Source organism: Rhinoraja longicauda, chromosome 8 (assembly GCF_053455715.1).
Source record: "Rhinoraja longicauda isolate Sanriku21f chromosome 8, sRhiLon1.1, whole genome shotgun sequence".
In the NCBI taxonomy this organism is placed as follows: domain Eukaryota; kingdom Metazoa; phylum Chordata; class Chondrichthyes; order Rajiformes; family Arhynchobatidae; genus Rhinoraja; species Rhinoraja longicauda.
In genome coordinates, this window is record NC_135960.1 from 2148847 (window position 1) to 2166550 (window position 17704).

General features: G+C 49.2%; 1 protein-coding gene across 3 annotated transcripts in view; it reads right to left on the reverse strand.

Annotated features, from left to right (window-relative positions):
• Positions 1–17144, reverse strand: part of stk11ip (serine/threonine kinase 11 interacting protein) — a 111236-nt gene extending 94092 nt beyond the window's left edge. For 2 of the 3 annotated variants that reach the window (XM_078403253.1, XM_078403251.1), the window contains exon 1: positions 17001–17144. The gene's annotated coding sequence lies outside the window, so the exon portion shown is untranslated. Of the gene's footprint in view, positions 1–16392; positions 16454–17000 lie in introns of those variants that run through there. The other variant, XM_078403252.1, reaches the window with a different exon arrangement.
• Between the last annotated feature and the right edge of the window lie 560 nt (positions 17145–17704).

The window sequence follows — 17704 nt, forward strand, 5'->3', positions numbered from 1 at the left end:
ACGGTGCTGGAACTCACAGCTAGGGGAAGTGGTGCAACTAGACACCGTAGCTTTCTTTAAGAAGCTTTTAGACGCACATGTGAACAGGAAGGGAATGGAGGGATGTAGATATTGCGCAGGCAGATGTGCAGTTTAATTACTGCAAGTGAGAACATTTAACCCTTGCGAATCCTCTCCTGGCGTGTGGCTGGTTACTTTACAATAAACTGAACTAAAGTCACTCAGTGGGTCAGGCAGCATTTCTGGAGAGCAGGGATAGGTGATGTTTCGGGTTGGGACACTTCTTCAGACTGATTGTGTGGGGGGGGGGTGGACAAGATAGCTGGAAAAGGGGAGAGGCAGGACACAGCATGGTAGATTTATAGGAAAAAAACTGCAGATGCTGATTAAAATCGAAGGGAGACACAAAATGCTGGAGTAACTCAGCGGGTCAGGCAGCATCTCGGGAGAGAAGGAATGGGTGACGTTTTGGGTCAAGCCCCTTTGTCCCGACCTGAAACGTCACCCATTCCTTCTCTCCCGAGATGCTGCCTGACCCGCTGAGTTACTCCAGCATTTTGTGTCTACCATGGTAGATTTATAGTTCAGCATTGGTGAGGGGGGGTTGGATGGGCAGATGATTTCAATGATTTCAAGTCCCGCACAGGGCATGTGCCTGTGCATTTTCCCCCCAATATTCCAAACCATTTCCCCCCCAATATTCTTACTTCATTTAGACTTTAGAGATACAGCACGGTAACAGGCCCTTTGGCGCAAAGAGTCCCCCCCGCCCAGCGATCACGCCATACACTAGCACTATCCTACACACTAAGGACAATTTACAATTTTACCAAAGCCAATCAACCTACAAACCAGCACTTCTTTGGAGCATGGGAGGAAACCGGTGCACCCGGAGAAAACTTACAGGGAAAATGTACAAACTCCGTACAGTCAGCGCCCGTAGTCAGGATGGAACCCGGGTCTCTGGCGCTGTGAGGCAGCAACTCGACCGCTGCACCACCGTGCTGCCCCGGATGATTGTCTCCTTGCAATTCACTTGTTACTCAATGAATGCCAGACATTTACAAGTTAGTGTTCATCGAGTCTGCCATATTAGAAACACAAAGTGCTGGAGTAACTCAGCGAGTCAGGACCCTTCGATCTTTCAGCTGTGCGCCATTTTCCTGCACTGTCTGCAAATCCCTTGACTCTTTAATAACCGAAACGTCACCCATTCTTTTCTCCAGAGATGCTGTCTGACCCGCTGAGTTACTCCAGCATTTTGTGTCTATCTTCGACTTAAAATTTGAACTGAGTTTGACTTTAGTTTATTGTCCCGTGTACCGAGATACTATGGAAAGCTTTTGTTGTATGATATCCAGTCAGCGGAAAGACTACACATGGTTACAATCGAGCTGTCCACAGTGTACAGATACATAACGGGAATGACGTGAATAAGTGCAAGATAAAGTGCAGTCAAGTCTGATGAAAGATAGTCCGAGGGTCTCCAATGAGGTAGATAGTAGTTCAGGACCACTCTCTAGTTGTGGTAGGATGGTTCAGTTGCCTGATAACAGCTAGGAAGAAACTGTCCCTGAATCTTAGTTTATAGTTTAGAGATACAGCGCGGAAACAGGCCCTTCGGCCCACCGAGTCCATGCCGACCAGCGATCCCCGCACACTAACACCATCCTACACACACTAGGGATAATATTACATTTATACCAAGCCAATTAACCTACAAACCTGTACGTCTTTGGAGTGTGGGAGGAAACCAAAGATCTCGGAAAAAACCCACGCAGGGTGAACCCACGGGGAGAAGTACAACTCCGTACAGACAGCGCCCGTAGTCAGGATGGAACCCGGGTCTCCGGCGATGTGAGGCAGCAGCTCTACCGCCGCGCCACCGTTCCGCCGCTGGAGGTGTGCGTTTTCACACTTCTGTACCTTTTATCTGATGGGACTTGGTGACAAGCTTTTGACACAGTGGGTGATGCATGTAAGCTGCCAGAGAGAGTGGTAGATGTGGGTAGGGTAGCCAAATGTCCCGTATTACCCTAAGTATTTTGGGCTAAATTGGTTTGTCCCGTAAGGGACCGTCCTTGTCCCGTATTAAGCCCGGGGCGCGCTGTAGGCCCGGTCGCTATAGGTCCGGGGGCCGCTGTAGGCCCCGACAGTGTAGGCTAATGCAGTGTGTTCGGGGAGCGGGGCCGAGTACGTTCGCCTAACGGAGCAACCCGCCTCCCAGCCCGGGCGGCCGCCATTGGTGGAGCATATGGCCGCTGGCTTGGTGAGGTCACGTGGGACGCGGGCGATGACAACACCTTTTGTCCCTTATTTGGAATTGAGAAAGTTGGCAACCCTAGGTACGAGGATAGGAAAGGTTTGGAGAGATGCGAGCCAGGCATTGGTGATTCACCCATTCCTTCTCTCCCGAGATACTGCCTGACCTGCTGAGTTACTCCAGCATTTTGTGAATAAATCGATTGGTCAGTGGGACTGGTTCAGTAAGGCAACTTGGACCAGAGACTGACATCGAGTGCTGCTGGAAGGTAAACTCGCTGAAAGACGCCCTTTGGTCTGCCCGAGCTTTGTTGACCTCCCAGCGGAGCGAGATGTCCTTCGGGGAATGTTGCCGACTGGCCAGCTGCAGACTGCAGGAGTACGTGCTGAGGGACGCACTGAAGCTCGGTGCAGCCAACGCCAAGGCCCCGTGGGGGAGAATCACAGTCTAGGGTCCTTCCTTCCGCTGCTGGACATGGGGGGCAGAGTGTGGTGGGGACGCCCTCAAAATAAGGGAAGGGATTCCACGCCAGTGGGCCACAGGAGTGGCAAGGGTGGGGGTTAAATTTGTGTAATGTGGGTAAACAGTATTGAATGTTTGTACACCCTCCGAGAATGGCGGATGGTGTTTTGTAAGGATCATGTTTTGTATATATATATTTATCGAATAAAGTATATTTAGAATTTTTTTAACAGCTTGTTGGGCAAGGACAAGATGGGCGGAAGGGCCTGTTTCCACGCTGTATAGATCGATGACAGTCCCTCATAACTCAACCCCTTAAGCTTGTGAATCTCTTCCCAAATGGTTTGCCATCTGTTGCCATCGACTCAATCTATCCTTGGGCAGAAAACCTGCCACCCTTGGGATCAGTCCAATGATTCTCAGTCTGAAGAAGGGTCTCGACCCAAAACGCCACCCATTCCTTCTCTCCAGAGATGCTGTCTGTCCCGCTGAGTTACTCCAGCATTTTACATAGAAACATAGAAAATAGGTGCAGGAGTAGGCCATTCAATATGATCATGGCTGATCATCCAGACACATTTTGTGTCTGTCTTCAATGATTTCTCACTGCATATTCACAAGCACGTTGCCAGGACTATGTTGAAAGACTGGAGCGGCTAGGCTTGTATACACTGGAATTTAGAAGGATGAGAGGGGATCGTATCGAAACGTATAAGGTTATTAAGGGGTTGGACACGTTAGAGGCAGGAAACATGTTCCCAATGTTGGAGGAGTCCAGAACCAGGGGCCACAGTTTAAGAATAAGGGGTAGTCCATTTAGAACGGAGATGAGGAAAAAACCTTTTCAGTCAGAGAGTTGTGAATCTGTGGAATTCTCTGCCTCAGAAGGCAGTGGAGGCCAATTCTCTGAATACATTCAAGAGAGAGCTAGATAGAGCTCTTAAGGATAGCGGAGTCAGGGGGTATGGGGAGAAGGCAGGAACGGGGTTCTGATTGAGAATGATGAGCCATGATCACATTGAATGGTGGTGCTGGCTCGAAGGGCCGAATGGCCTCCTCCTGCACCTATTGTCTATTGACTCGTTGTAAGGCGGCACAGTGGCGCAGTTGCAGAGATGCTGCCTCACAGCGCCAGAGACCCGCGCTCGATCCTGATGACAGGTGCTGTCTGTACTGAGTTTGTAGGTTCTCAATGTGACCGCGTGGGTTTTCTCCGGGTGCTCCAGTTTCCTCCCGCACTCCAAAGACGTACAACTTTGTAGGTTAGATTTAGATTTTTTAGATTTAGAGATACAGCGCGGAAACAGGCCCTTCGACCCATCGGGTCCGCGCCGCTCAGCGATCCCCGCACACTAACACTATCCTACACACACTAGGGACAATTTTTACATTTACCCAGTCAGTTAACCTACATACCTGTACGTCTTTGGAGTGTGGGAGGAAACCAAAGATCTGGGAGAAAACCCACGCTGGTCACGGGGAGAACGTACAAACTCCGTACAAACGGTGCCCGTAGTCAGGATCGAACCTGAGTCTCCGGCACTGCATTTGCTGTTAGGCAGCAACTCTACCACTGCGCCACCATGACGCCCCTAATTGGCTGTTAATTGGCTTCGGTAAAATTATGAATTGGTGTGTAGGATAGTGCTAATGTATAGGGTGATCGCTGGTCGGCACGAACTCGGTGGGCCGAAGGGCCAGTTTCTCTAAAGTCTAAAGACTGGAGGGGTTGAGCTATGAGTGATGATTATAGAGCTAGAGAGTGCGGACACCAGCCCTTTCTATCAAGTGCATACCAACAACATTTGCGTTCAACGGAGACACGAGACTACAGAAGCTTAAATCGTGACCAGAACACAAAGTACTGGAGAAACTTAGCGGGTCAAGCAGCAAACAGGGAAATGGATAGGTCCACGTTTCCTGTTCACTCTCTCCTAGATGCTGCCTGACCCATCGAGTTCCTCCAGCCCTTTGTGTTTATAAGTCCCCTGAGGCACGTTATGTGAGTTTAGAGATACAGCTTGTAAACAGGCCCCCCGGCCTGCTGATTCCGCACCGACCAGCGATCTCCCCGCACATTAGCATTCGCCTACATACTAGGGAACAATTCACAATTTTTACTAAAGCCAATTACTGCGCGTCTTTGGAGTGTGGCAGGAAACTGGAGCACCCAGAGAAAACCCACGCAGTCACGGGGAGAACGTACGAACTCCGTACAGACAGCGCCGGTAGTCAGGATCGAACTTGGGCCCTTGGCGCTGTGAGGCAGCAACTCTACCGCTGCACTGCCTGAATCGTCCATACGATAAAGAACGGTGACCAAAAGATTGGTTGGTGAGCCGGGCTTTAAACACCACCACCCCACTTAGGTACAAGAACACAAGTTTCACCAAGGGTAGAAACTTCCCGAATGCATTTATAGAAAGGGGAGAGAGAGGTGTAGAACTGAGCTCCACGCAGCGGAATTCATGGCTGCTAATGGGAGAACAATTAAATTCAGGGATGCGTGAACCCTTTCTTCAAGATGGCGGCTCCCATCGACCTCATTGGAGACCTTCGGACTATTTTTAATCGGAATTTATTTCGATTAAAGATTGGAATTTATCTTGCACTAAACGCTATTCTTTTTATCATATATCTGTACACTATGGATGGCTTGATTGTGTGTACATGTACAGTCCTTTTGCTGACTGGATAGCGTGCAACGAGTAAGCTTTTCACTGTACCTCAGTATGTGTAGTAATAATAAACTAATCTAAATTAACTCAGCGGACTGGAGGACATGGATAGGTGATAAGGACCCTTCTTCAGACTGCAGCTTCGCTGAAGAAGGGTCCCGACGCAAAATATCACCTATCCATGTCCCGCAGATTAGGGTGGCCAACTTTCCCACTCCCAAATAAGGAACAAAAGGTGATGTCACCTCCCCGCACCCCACGTGACCTCACTCAGCTAGCGGCCACGTGCTCCCGCTCCACCAATGGCGGCTGCCCGGGCCGGGAGGCGGGTTGCTACGCAACCTCCGTTAGTCGGCCTCTGGGCCTACAGCGGCCCCCAGACCTGCAGTGTCGGGGCCTACAGCGCCCCCCAGGCCTAATACGGGGACAAGGGCGGTCCCGTACGGGCCAAACAAATTTAGCCCAATATACGGGATGTCCTGGCTAATACGGGACAGTTGGCAACCCTACGCAGATACCCCCTGACCCGCTGAGTCACTCCAGCACTCTGCGTCCATCTTAAGCACGAAGTGTGGGTGTCTTTTTTCTGTAAACCAGCATCTGCAGTTCCTTTCGTCTGTAATTGAGAATGGATCTGGATAGCAGGCAACAGGAAAAGCTTTTCTTTTCACCATACCTCGGTGAAAATCATAAACTAAACGACAAAGAAAAGAGGAAAATGGAAGTGTGGGAGAGGGTGAGAAATTCCATTCAGCTCAAGACCGCTCAGCAAAGCAAAGAATAAAAGTGTTGCAGAGTTGTTCAAGAAAACAAACGTTCAAGGGAAGAAAGACAAGGACAAGAACCTCATTGCTTACAGAGCTGATAAGCACAAAGTGTGGAAACAAACAACTACAGATGCTGGTTTATGCCAAAGATAGACGCAGGGTGCTGGTTTATGCCAAAGATAGACGCAGGGTGCTGGTTTCAGACTGAAATTAGGAGGAAGGGGGAGGTGAAGAGCTAGAGGCAAGAAATGACCAGAAGGAAGACCCCGATCCCAAACCTCACCCATCCTCTTTCTCCAGAGATGCTGCCTGACCCGCTGCGTTACTCCAGCACTCTGCGTATATATTAAGCACGAGGTGTGGGCGTTCTCCCTTCAACCAGTCCCTCAAAAGTCTTTCAAGGTTACAAACAAAAAAAAACAGAAGCAAGGCACTTACAACTCTGTGCCGCCTGCTGGAGTAGGCGGCTTTGCCAGGGCAAATCTTTTGACTCGGATACTTCTCAGGACTCTCGACGTCTTCTAACCAAGCCACTACCAGGGGTTTCCGAGTGAGCAGAAGCCATGCCACTTTGAAATAGTAGGCATAGATCTTCACAGCTGGGTCCATAGTAAGAGTTCCCTTTGGCTTTCAGCATGTGCGTGTGTGTGTGGGGGCAGATATGCCTACAGCCCTATCAGGTGCTAATGGCACCATTGTGCAGATTCCCTCATGGTCGCTAAAGCAATTAACCTGCCCAATCAAAGCAGCTTTTCGGACAAGATGGGTGGAGTACTCCAGAGAGGCAGAACTAAACAGTCCACCCACACACACAGAAACCCAGAATGGGGGCAGTACTTGGACAAAAATAGAGCATAAACATCCAAACCTGCTCTCAAGACCTTGCTTGTCACAACTATCTCAGTCCATCTCTACACAAGATCGCGCAATCAACCATTGTTCACAAAGATAGGCGAACCAGCACATGCCTCATCATGTGAGAGAGAGGTGACTAAATAAAAAGGACACAGCGTGCTGGAGCAACCCAGCGGGTCAGGCAGCATCTGTGGAGAACGTGGATAGGTGACGTTTCACAGAGTGCTGGAGCAACTCAGCGGGTCAGGCAGCATCTCTGGAGAACATGGATAGGTGACGTTTCACAGAGTGCTGGAGTAACTCAGGGTAAGGCAGCATCTGTGGAGAACATGGATAGGTGACGTTTCACAGACTGCTGGAGTAACTCGGGGTCAGCAGCATCTGTGGAGAACATGGATATGCACTTTGTGTTTTAGTCAGCATCTACGGAGATTTACGAGGATGTTGCCACATATCGAGGGCCTGAGCTTATGGGGAGGGATTGAGCAAGCTGGGACTCTATTTCTTGGAGGGTAGGAGGATGAAGGGTGATCTTATAGAGGTGGATAAAATCATGAGAGGAATAGATCGGGTAGACACACAGAGTCTCTTGCCCAGAGTGGGGGAATCGAGAACCAGAGGGCATAGGTTTAAGTAAAAGGGGAAAGACTTAATAGGGTTGCCTTATTATGCATCAATACACTGTAATTGGCTCGATTGTAATCAGATATTGTAATCAGGCCTGGCCGAAGAAGGGTTCCGACCTGAAACATCACCTATCCATGTTCTCCACAGATGCTGCCTTACCCACTGAGTTACTCCAGCACTCTGTGAAACGTCACCTATCCATGTTCTCCAGAGATGCTGCCCGACCCGCTGAGTTACTCCAGCACTCTGTGAAACGTCACGTATCCGTGTTCTCCACAGATGCTGCTTGACCCGCTGAGTTACTCCAGCACTCTGTGTCTACCTCATTGTGGACACAAGGCTTTTTTTCGTTTTAGTTTTTTTGGCGATACAATGTGGAAACAGGCCCTTTGTCCCCAACGGCTACAGTGTCCGGGCCTACAGCGTCCGGACCTACAGCGTCCTGGCCTACAGCGTCAGGGCCTACAGCGTCCTGGCCTACAGCGTCCTGGCCTACAGAGTCCGGTCCTACAGTCTCCGGGCCTACAGTGTCCAAGGCTACAGTGTCCAGGCCTAGTGTCCGGGCCTACAGCGTCCAAGCCTACACTGTCCGGGCCTAGAGCGTCCAATCCTACACTGTCCGGGCCTACAGCGTCCTGGCCTACAGCGTCCTGGCCTACAGCGTCCAAGCCTACACTGTCCGGGTCTACAGCGCCCAAGCCTACATTGTTACAGCGCTCCCCGGGCCTAATGTGGGACAGGGGCGGTCCCGTACGGGACAAACCAATGTAGTCCAAAATACGGGATGGCTCGGCTAATAAGGGACAGTAGGCAACCCTACCTGTGGCACCAACTTTGAACAGGAAAGTTGTCTCCGATTCCCCACACAATATCTATCATGGAACAAAAAGCATTCTCTGGTCTGTATATCGCTGTCCGTGTGAACTTGCTACACCTGTCTCATTGCAGTGCCCTTTAATCTATCCTACTTTAGGCTTGGGATGGGGGTGGATAAAAATATTCACAATCTCATCATCCAACAGAAAAACATCCCAAAGTTGCTACTTAATTTTTAACCCAGGCCACAAAAGGTCTCGTTAACCATTCATCAAACGGCGACATTCCTTAGCAGAGGGTCTGGATCGATTCACACGGCACCAATTATTGTCAAACCAAACCTCTTTAAAATACTTGACCCTTGACTCCACAGTGGTGCCCAGCTGGATGGATCAAGGCTTCTGGCCAGTGTGTACATAGATGGCATACAGATAGAGAAGCGAGTCTGAAGGGTCTCGACCCGAAACGTCACCCATTCCTTCTCTCCCGAGATGCTGCCTGTCCCGCTGAGTTACTCCAGCATTTTGTGTCTTATCTTCGGTTTAAACCAGCATCTGCATTGGAGACCTCCGGACTATCTTTGACCGGACTGTACTGGCTTTATACTTGCACTAAACAATATTCATGTTATTCCCTTTACAATAGACAATAGGTGCAGGAGTAGGCCATTCGGCCCTTCGAGCCAGCACCACCATTCAATGTGATCATGGCTGATCATGATCATTTACCATGTATCTGTGTGGACGGATCGATTGCAATCATGTATTGTCTTTCCGCTAACTGGTTAGCACGCAACAAAAGCTTATCACTGTACCTCGGTACACGTGACAATAAACTAAACTCAAAATGCTGGAGTAACGCAGCGGGTCAGGCAGCATCTCTGGGGAACATGGACAGGTGACGTTTTGGGTGGGGACCTTCTTCCCACTGTTCCATATGTTGCTTGGGCTCAGTGGACACCAAGCTCCAAGTCATAGAGCCATAGTTCATATTCATGAGTTATCGGAGCATTAGGCATTTTGGCTCACCAAGTCTACTCCACTATTCAATAGAAGGATGAGAGGGGACCTTATCGAAACGTATAAGATTATTAAGGGGTTGGACACGTTAGAGGCAGGAAACATGTTCCCAATGTTGGGGGAGTCCAGAACAAGGGGCCACAGTTTTAGAATAAGGGGTAGGCCATTTAGAACTGAGATGAGGAAAAACCTTTTCAGTCAGAGAGCTGTGAATTTGTGGAATTCTCTGCCCCAGAAGGCAGTGGAGGCCAATTCTCTGAATGCATTCAAGAGAGAGCTAGATAGAGCTCTTAAGGATAGCGGAGTCAAGGGGAATGGGGAGAAGGCGGGAACGCGATACTGATTGAGAATGATCAGCCATGATCACATTGAATGGTGGTGCTGGCTCGAAGGGCCGAATAGCCTCCTCCTGCACCTATTGCGTATTGTGGCCGATCTTTCTTTCCCTCTCAAACCCATTCTCTTGGTTTCTCCCCCTAACCTTTGACACCCTTACTGATCAAGTATCTGTCTATCTGTCAATCTCCACTTTATTGATGGCGCAGCGGTAGAGTTGCTGCCCTGCAGCTCCAGAGACCCGGGCTCGATCCCGACTACGGGCGCCGTCTGTATGGAGTTTGCATGTTCTCCCCGTGACCTCCGTGGGTTTTCTCCGAGATCTTTGATTTCCTTCCACACTCCAAAGATGTACAGGCTTGTAGGTTAATTGGCTTAGTATAAATGTAAAAATGTCCCTAGTGTGTGTAGGATAGTGTTAATATGCCGGGATCGGTGGGGTAGGCGCAGACTTGGTGGGCCGAAGGGCGCGTTTCCGCGCTGTATCGCTAAACTAAACTAAACATACCAAATGTCTGAAGAAGGGTCTCGAACCGAAACGTCACCCATTCCTTCTCTCCTGAGATGCTGTCTGACCCGCTGAGTTACTCCGGCATTTTGTGTCTACCTTCGATTTAAACCAGCATCTGCAGGTTTTTTTCTACATATCCAAAGTCTTGGCCTCCAAAGCCCTCTGCAGCAATGAATTCCACAGATTCAGCACCCTTAGACTAAAGAAATTTCTAAAGGGACGTCTTTTTATTCAGAGGATATAAAGCCATAGAACGTGCAGGGAAGAACTGCAGGTGCTGGTTTAAATCAAAGATAGACACAAAATGCTGGAGTAACTCAGCAGGACAGGCAGCATCTCTGGAGAGAAGGAATGGGTGACGTTTCGGATCGAGACCCTTCTTCAGACATTGAACCGGCCCTTCAGCGCATCTTGTCCATGCCGACCAAGTTGGCATGGTGGGCTAATCACATCTGCGTGCATTTGGCCCATTTTGCCGTACAATGGCTGCCTTGCCAACAGTCTGTCTCGTCCCTTTCTCTCTGTTGTTTTTTTGTCTGTAGTTGAATGTTATTTTAGTGTATGTAAGAAAATAACTGCAGATGCTGGTACAAATCGAAGGTATTTATTTCACAAAATGCTGGAGTAACTCAGCAGGTCAGGCAGCATCTCAGGAGAGAAGGAATGGGTGACGTTTCGGGTCGAGACCCTTCTTCAGACCCTTCTTATTTTAGTGTATCTTTAGTTTTGCATTATGGGGGGGGGGAAACTTTTTTTTTCTCTTTCCTCGTCGGAGATGTGACTTTTTCCTTATCGTATCCCCGTCTGCACTGCAGCCTAACATCATGGAGCTGGCGGCCTCTTGCTGGGGTTCGACCTCGGAAGCTCCAACTGCGGGAGCCTGCGGACTTTAACATCGTGGAGCTCACGGTCCCTGGCTAGGGGCCGGCTTTGGGAGCTCCAAGCCACAGGAGCTTCGACCGCCCTGATCGCGGGAGCTTTGACCGCCTCGATGCGGGAGCTTCAATCACCCCGACTGCGGGTGGTTCAACTCCCCACGACCGTGGGAGAGAAAGGAGGAAAGAAGATAAGATTTTATTGCCTTCCATCACAGTGGGGAATGTGGAGGAGCTGCTGTGATGGACATTTATGTCAAATTCTTATGTGTTTTTGACAATAGACAATAGGTGCAGGAGGAGGTCATTCGGCCCTTCGAGACAGCACCGCCATTCAATGTGATCATGGCTGATCATTCTCAATCAGTACCCCGTTCCTGCCTTCTCCCCATACCCCTTGACTCTGCTGTCCTTAAGAGCTCTATCTAGCTCTCTCTTGAATGCATTCAGAGAATTGGCCTCCACTGCCTTCTGAGGCAGAGAATTCCACAGATTCACAACTCTCTGACTGAAAAAGTTTTTCCTCATCTCAGTTCTAAATGGCCTACCCCTTATTCTTAAACTGTGGCCCCTTGTTCTGGACTCCCCCAACATTGGGAACATGTTTCCTGCCTCTAACGTGTCCAACCCCTTAATAATCTTATACGTTTCGATAAGATCTCCTCTCATCCTTCTAAATTCCAGTGTATACACGCCTAGTCGCTCCAGTCTTTTAACATATGATAGCCCCGCCATTCCGGGAATTAACCTAGTAACCTAGTTTTGTTGCTTTTTTGGTATGACTGTATGGCAAATTAAATTCCTTGTATGATTTACATGTTTTGTTGGGTACTTGGGTATAAAATCAATTACAATTACAATTAATTTCTTTCTACGCTAAGTCAGATGGTCACAAGGTCCACTTGCAAAAACCCGAACACAACATTCCCAGTGGGCATGGTTGCATCTTGGGATGTGTTGCCACGTTAAAAGGCACTTTCTAAATGCAAGTTGACGTAGTTGTAAAAAAAATATCGCTTAAAGAAAACATGGTGAGAGGGAGCACAAAACAAAACCATTGAACAGTTAGCAGGGAGATAAGATCAATCATTGTCAAAATATTATATAGTTACAAAGACAGAGCAAATAACCTAAACAACCGAGAAATCAGTTCTGCACACACCTGCCGTATGTGCGATATACTCTAGAGACTGTCCCACTAATAACTCTTCACATCTCATTCTGGGGTGTAACTTCCTTTAACTCTACACCAGATATAACAAAGCTGGGCGTCGGGGCTTTCCCATTGCAGGCAGGGCAGTTTCGAACATAGAAAATAGGAGGCCATTTGTCCTTTCGAGCCAGCACCGCCATTCATCGTGATCATGGCTGATCATCCACAATCAGACCATTTAGAACGGAGATGAGGAAAAACTTTTTCAGTCAGAGAGTTGTGAATCTGTGGAATTCTCTGCCTCAGAAGGCAGTAGAGGCCAATTCTCTGAATGCATTCAAGAGAGAGCTAGATAGAGCTCTCAAGGATAGCGGAGTCAGGGGAATGGGGAGAAGGCAGGAACGGGGTACTAATTGAGAATGATCAGCCATGATGCTCTGATAACAACCTGTCCCTAAATACCACCAAGACCAAGGAGCTGATCATCAACTTCCGTAGGTCACACAACGGGGAATACGCCCCGATCTTTATCAACGGGGACAGTGTGGAGAGAGTGTCCAGGTTCAAGTTTCTGGGCACTCACATTTCGGAGGACCTAACATTGTCCAATAACATTGCTGCGCTGGTCAAGAAGGCACAGCAACAACTGTTCTACCTAAGAACACTGAAAAAGTCTGGTCTATCCCAACAGCTGCTGATGACATTCCACCGCTGTACCATAGAGAGAATTCTAACACATGGCATCCCTGTGTGGTATCTCAGCTGCACGGAGGCAGAGAGGAAAGCTCTTCAGCGGGTAGTCCATAGAGCTCAGAGGACCATCGGAACACAGCTACCAGCCTTGGAGGGCATTTACAACACGCAATGGCTCAGAAAAGCCACCAGCATCCACAAAGACTCTTCACACGCCTGCAACAGTTTGTTCGAACTCCTTCCATCGGGCAGGCGATACAAGGCCTTCTACGCCCGCACCTCCAGACTCAGGAACAGCTTCATCCCCAGGGCCATAGCTGCTGTGAACGGGTCCTGCTGAGCCGGATGGTCATATCGCACAGCGAACCGGCACAGACCTACTTGCACTTTATTCTGTTTTAAAACTGTTACAATTTGTTTCATTGGGTTGTTTAAATGAATACTGACTAGCTAATTAATTTATTGCATCGTATGGGAGGCGCATTCCCAATCTCGTTGTACCCCTGTACAATGACAATAAAGATGTATTGTATTGTATTGTATTTAGATTTAGAGATACAGCGCGGAAACAGGCCCTTCGGCTCACCGAGTCCGCGCCGCCCAGCGATCCCCGCACATTAACACTTTCCTACACACACCAGGGACAATTTCTACATTTACCCAGTCAATTAACCTACATACCTGCACGTCTTTGGAGTGTGGGAGGAAACCAAAGATCCCGGAGAAAACCCACGCAGGTCACGGGGAGAACGTACAAACTCCGTACAGACGGCGCCCGTAGTCAGGATCGAACCAGAGTCTGCGGCGCTGCATTCGCTGTAAGGTGGCTACTCTACCGCCGCGCCACCGTGGATTCTACTGCCCGCATACAAACCCCTCATCCACAAGACCAGACCTGCAACAAAGACGGTCAAAATGTGGCCCGAGGATGCCACCCTACAACTCCAGGACTGCTTTGATCGCACCGACTGGGACCTGTTTGCACAACAGGCGACCTGCAGTTCTGAGGTAGACATGGAGGAGTACACATCCACTGTGTTCTCCTCCATCAACTGCTGTGTGGAGAATGTCACGGTGGACAAGGAAACATAGATGTTCCCAAACCGGAAACCCTGGATGAATAAGGAGGTACAGAATAGACAACAGACAATAGGTGCAGGAGGAGGCCATTCGGCCTTTCGAGCCAGCACCACCATTCAATGTGATCATGGCTGATCATTCTCAATCAGTGCCCCGTTCCTGCCTTCTCCCCATACCCCCTGACTCCGGTATCCTTAAGAGCTCTATCTAGCTCTCTCTTGAATGTATTCAGAGAATTGGCCTCCACTGCCTTCTGAGGCAGAGAATTCCACAGATTTACAACTCTCTGACTGAAAAAGTTTTTCCTCATCTCAGTTCTAAATGGCCTACACCTTATTCTTAAACTGTGGCCCCTGGTTCTGGACTCCCCCAACATTGGGAACATGTTTCCCGCCTCTAACGTGTCCAACCCCTTAATAGACATTAGACAATAGACAATAGGTGCAGGAGTAGGCCATTCAGCCCTTCGAGCCAGCACCGCCATTCAATGCGATCATGGCTGATCACTCTCAATCAGTACCCCGTTCCTGCCTTCTCCCCATACCCCCTCACTCCGCTATCCTTAAGAGCTCTATCCAGCTCTCTCTTGAAAGCATCCAACGAACTGGCCTCCACTGCCTTCTGAGGCAGAGAATTCCACATCTTCACCACTCTCTGACTGAAAAAGTTCTTCCTCATCTCCGTTCTAAATGGCCTACCCCTTATTCTTAAACTGTGGCCCCTTGTTCTGGACTCCCCCAACATTGGGAACATGTTTCCTGCTTCTAATGTGTCCAATCCCCTAATTATCTTATATGTTTCAATAAGATCCCCCCTCATCCTTCTAAATTCCAGTGTATACAAGCCCAATCGCTCCAGCCTTTCAACATACGACAGTCCCGCCATTCCGGGAATTAACCTAGTGAACCTACGCTGCATGCCCTCCATAGCAAGAATATCCTTCCTCAAATTTGGAGACCAAAACTGCACACAGTACTCCAGGTGCGGTCTCACCAGGGCCCGGTACAACTGTAGAAAGACCTCTTTGCTCCTATACTCAACTCCTCTTGTTATGAAGGCCAACATTCCATTGGCTTTCTTCACTGCCTGCTGTACCTGCATGCTTCCTTTCATTGACTGATGCACTAGGACACCCAGATCTTGTTGAACTCCCCCTTCTCCTAACTTGACACCATTCAGATAATAATCTGCCTTTCTATTCTTACTTCCAAAGTGAATAACCTCACACTTATCTACATTAAACTGCATCTGCCATGTATCCGCCCACTCACACAACCTGTCCAAGTCACCCTGCAGCCTTATTGCATCTTCCTCACAATTCACACTACCCCCCAACTTAGTATCATCTGCAAATTTGCTAATGGTACTTTTAATCCCTTCGTCTAAGTCATTAATGTATATCGTAAATAGCTGGGGTCCCAGCACCGAACCTTGCGGTACCCCACTGGTCACTGCCTGCCATTCCGAAAGGGACCCATTTATCCCCACTCTTTGCTTTCTGTCTGTCAACCAATTTTCTATCCATGTCAGTACCCTACCCCCAATACCATGTGCCCTAATTTTGCCCACTAATCTCCTATGTGGGACCTTGTCGAAGGCTTTCTGAAAGTCGAGGTACACCACATCCACTGACTCTCCCCTGTCAATTTTCCTAGTTACATCCTCAAAAAATTCCAGTAGATTTGTCAAGCATGATTTCCCCTTCGTAAATCCATGCTGACTCGGAATGATCCTGTTACTGCTATCCAAATGCTCAGCAATTTCGTCTTTTATAATTGACTCCAGCATCTTCCCCACCACTGATGTCAGACTAACTGGTCTATAATTACCCGTTTTCTCTCTCCCTCCTTTCTTAAAAAGTGGGATAACATTTGCTATCCTCCAATCCACGGGAACTGATCCTGAATCTATAGAACATTGAAAAATGATCTCCAATGCTTCCACTATTTCTAGAGCCACCTCCTTAAGTACTCTGGGATGCAGACCATCAGGCCCTGGGGATTTATCAGCCTTCAGTCCCATCAGTCTACCCAAAACCATTTCCTGCCTAATGTGGATTTCCTTCAGTTCCTCCATCACCCTAGGTTCTCCGGCCCCTAGAACATTTGGGAGATTTTGTGTATCTTCCTCAGTGAAGACAGATCCAAAGTAACGGTTTAACTCGTCTGCCATTTCTTTGTTCCCCATAATAAATTCCCCTGCTTCTGTCTTCAAGGGACCCACATTTGCCTTGACTATTTTTTTCCTCTTCACGTACCTAAAAAAACTTTTGCTATCCTCCTTTATATTATTGGCTAGTTTACCCTCGTACCTCATCTTTTCTCCCCGCATTGCCTTTTTAGTTAACTTTTGTTGCTCTTTAAAAGAGTCCCAATCCTCTGCCTTCCCACTCTTCTTTGCTATGTTATACTTCCTCTCCTTAATTTTTATGCTGTCCCTGACTTCCCTCGTCAGCCACAGGTGTCTCTTACTCCCCTTAGAGTCTTTCCACCTCTTTGGAATAAATTGATCCTGCAACCTCTGCATTATTCCCATAATAATCTTATACGTTTCGACAAGATCCCCTCTCATCCTTCTAAATTCCAGTGTATACAAGCCTAGTCGCTCCAGTCTTTCAACATACGACAGTCCCGCCATTCCGGGAATTAACCTAGTAAACCTACGCTGCACGCCCTCAATAGCAAGAATATCCTTCCTCAAATTTGGAATCCAAAACTGCACACAGTACTCCAGGTGCGGTCTCACGAGGGCCCTGTACAACTGCAGAAGGACCTCTTTGCTCCTAAATCTGTTGAGTGCACACAACATCGCCTTTAAACAATACCTGCCCCTCTAGTTACCCCCATGTTGCCCCCCCCGGCCTACCTGCTCCCCACTCGCCCCCGTTGCCCCGGGTTACCGGTTCCTCCACCGCTTCCATCCCCCGATGTCACTTCCGTAAACAAGCTCCCCCGTGACGTCACGCGGCCTAACCATTTCCGGCCGCCCGTCCGCTCCGCCGCTCGCCCACTCGCTCCTCCGCGGCCCGCCGACAGCCCCGGCACCGGCACCGGCACCGCCCGCTATCCCTCCCACCAGCCCGCCGATCCTCCGGTAACAAAAAAAAATTGAATTATCTTTCTCTCCATCATTCTCCTCACGACGGCAAAGCGGGCGCCACCTGCCGCCTTAGAGGACTCATCACCACCACCACTGGCCGGCGCCTTGTCCGCAGCGCCACCTGCCGCCTAGGAGGACTCATCACCACCACCACCACTCGCCGGCGCCGTGTCCGCAGCGCCACCTGGCGCATTGGAGGTCTCATCACCACCACCACTGGCCGGCGCCGTGTCCGCAACGCCACCTGTCGCCTGGGAGGACATCATCACCACCACCACTGGCCGGCGCCGTGTCCGCGGCGCCACCTGCCGCCTTGGAGGACTCATCACTACCTGAACACCTGGCAGGCCATTCGGCCCATAGTCATCAAACTGGGAAGATCTTATGAATGCGTAGGGAAAAAAACTGCAGATGCTGGTAAAAAGCGAAGGTAGACGGAAGAAGGGTCTCGACCTGATACCATGTCCTCC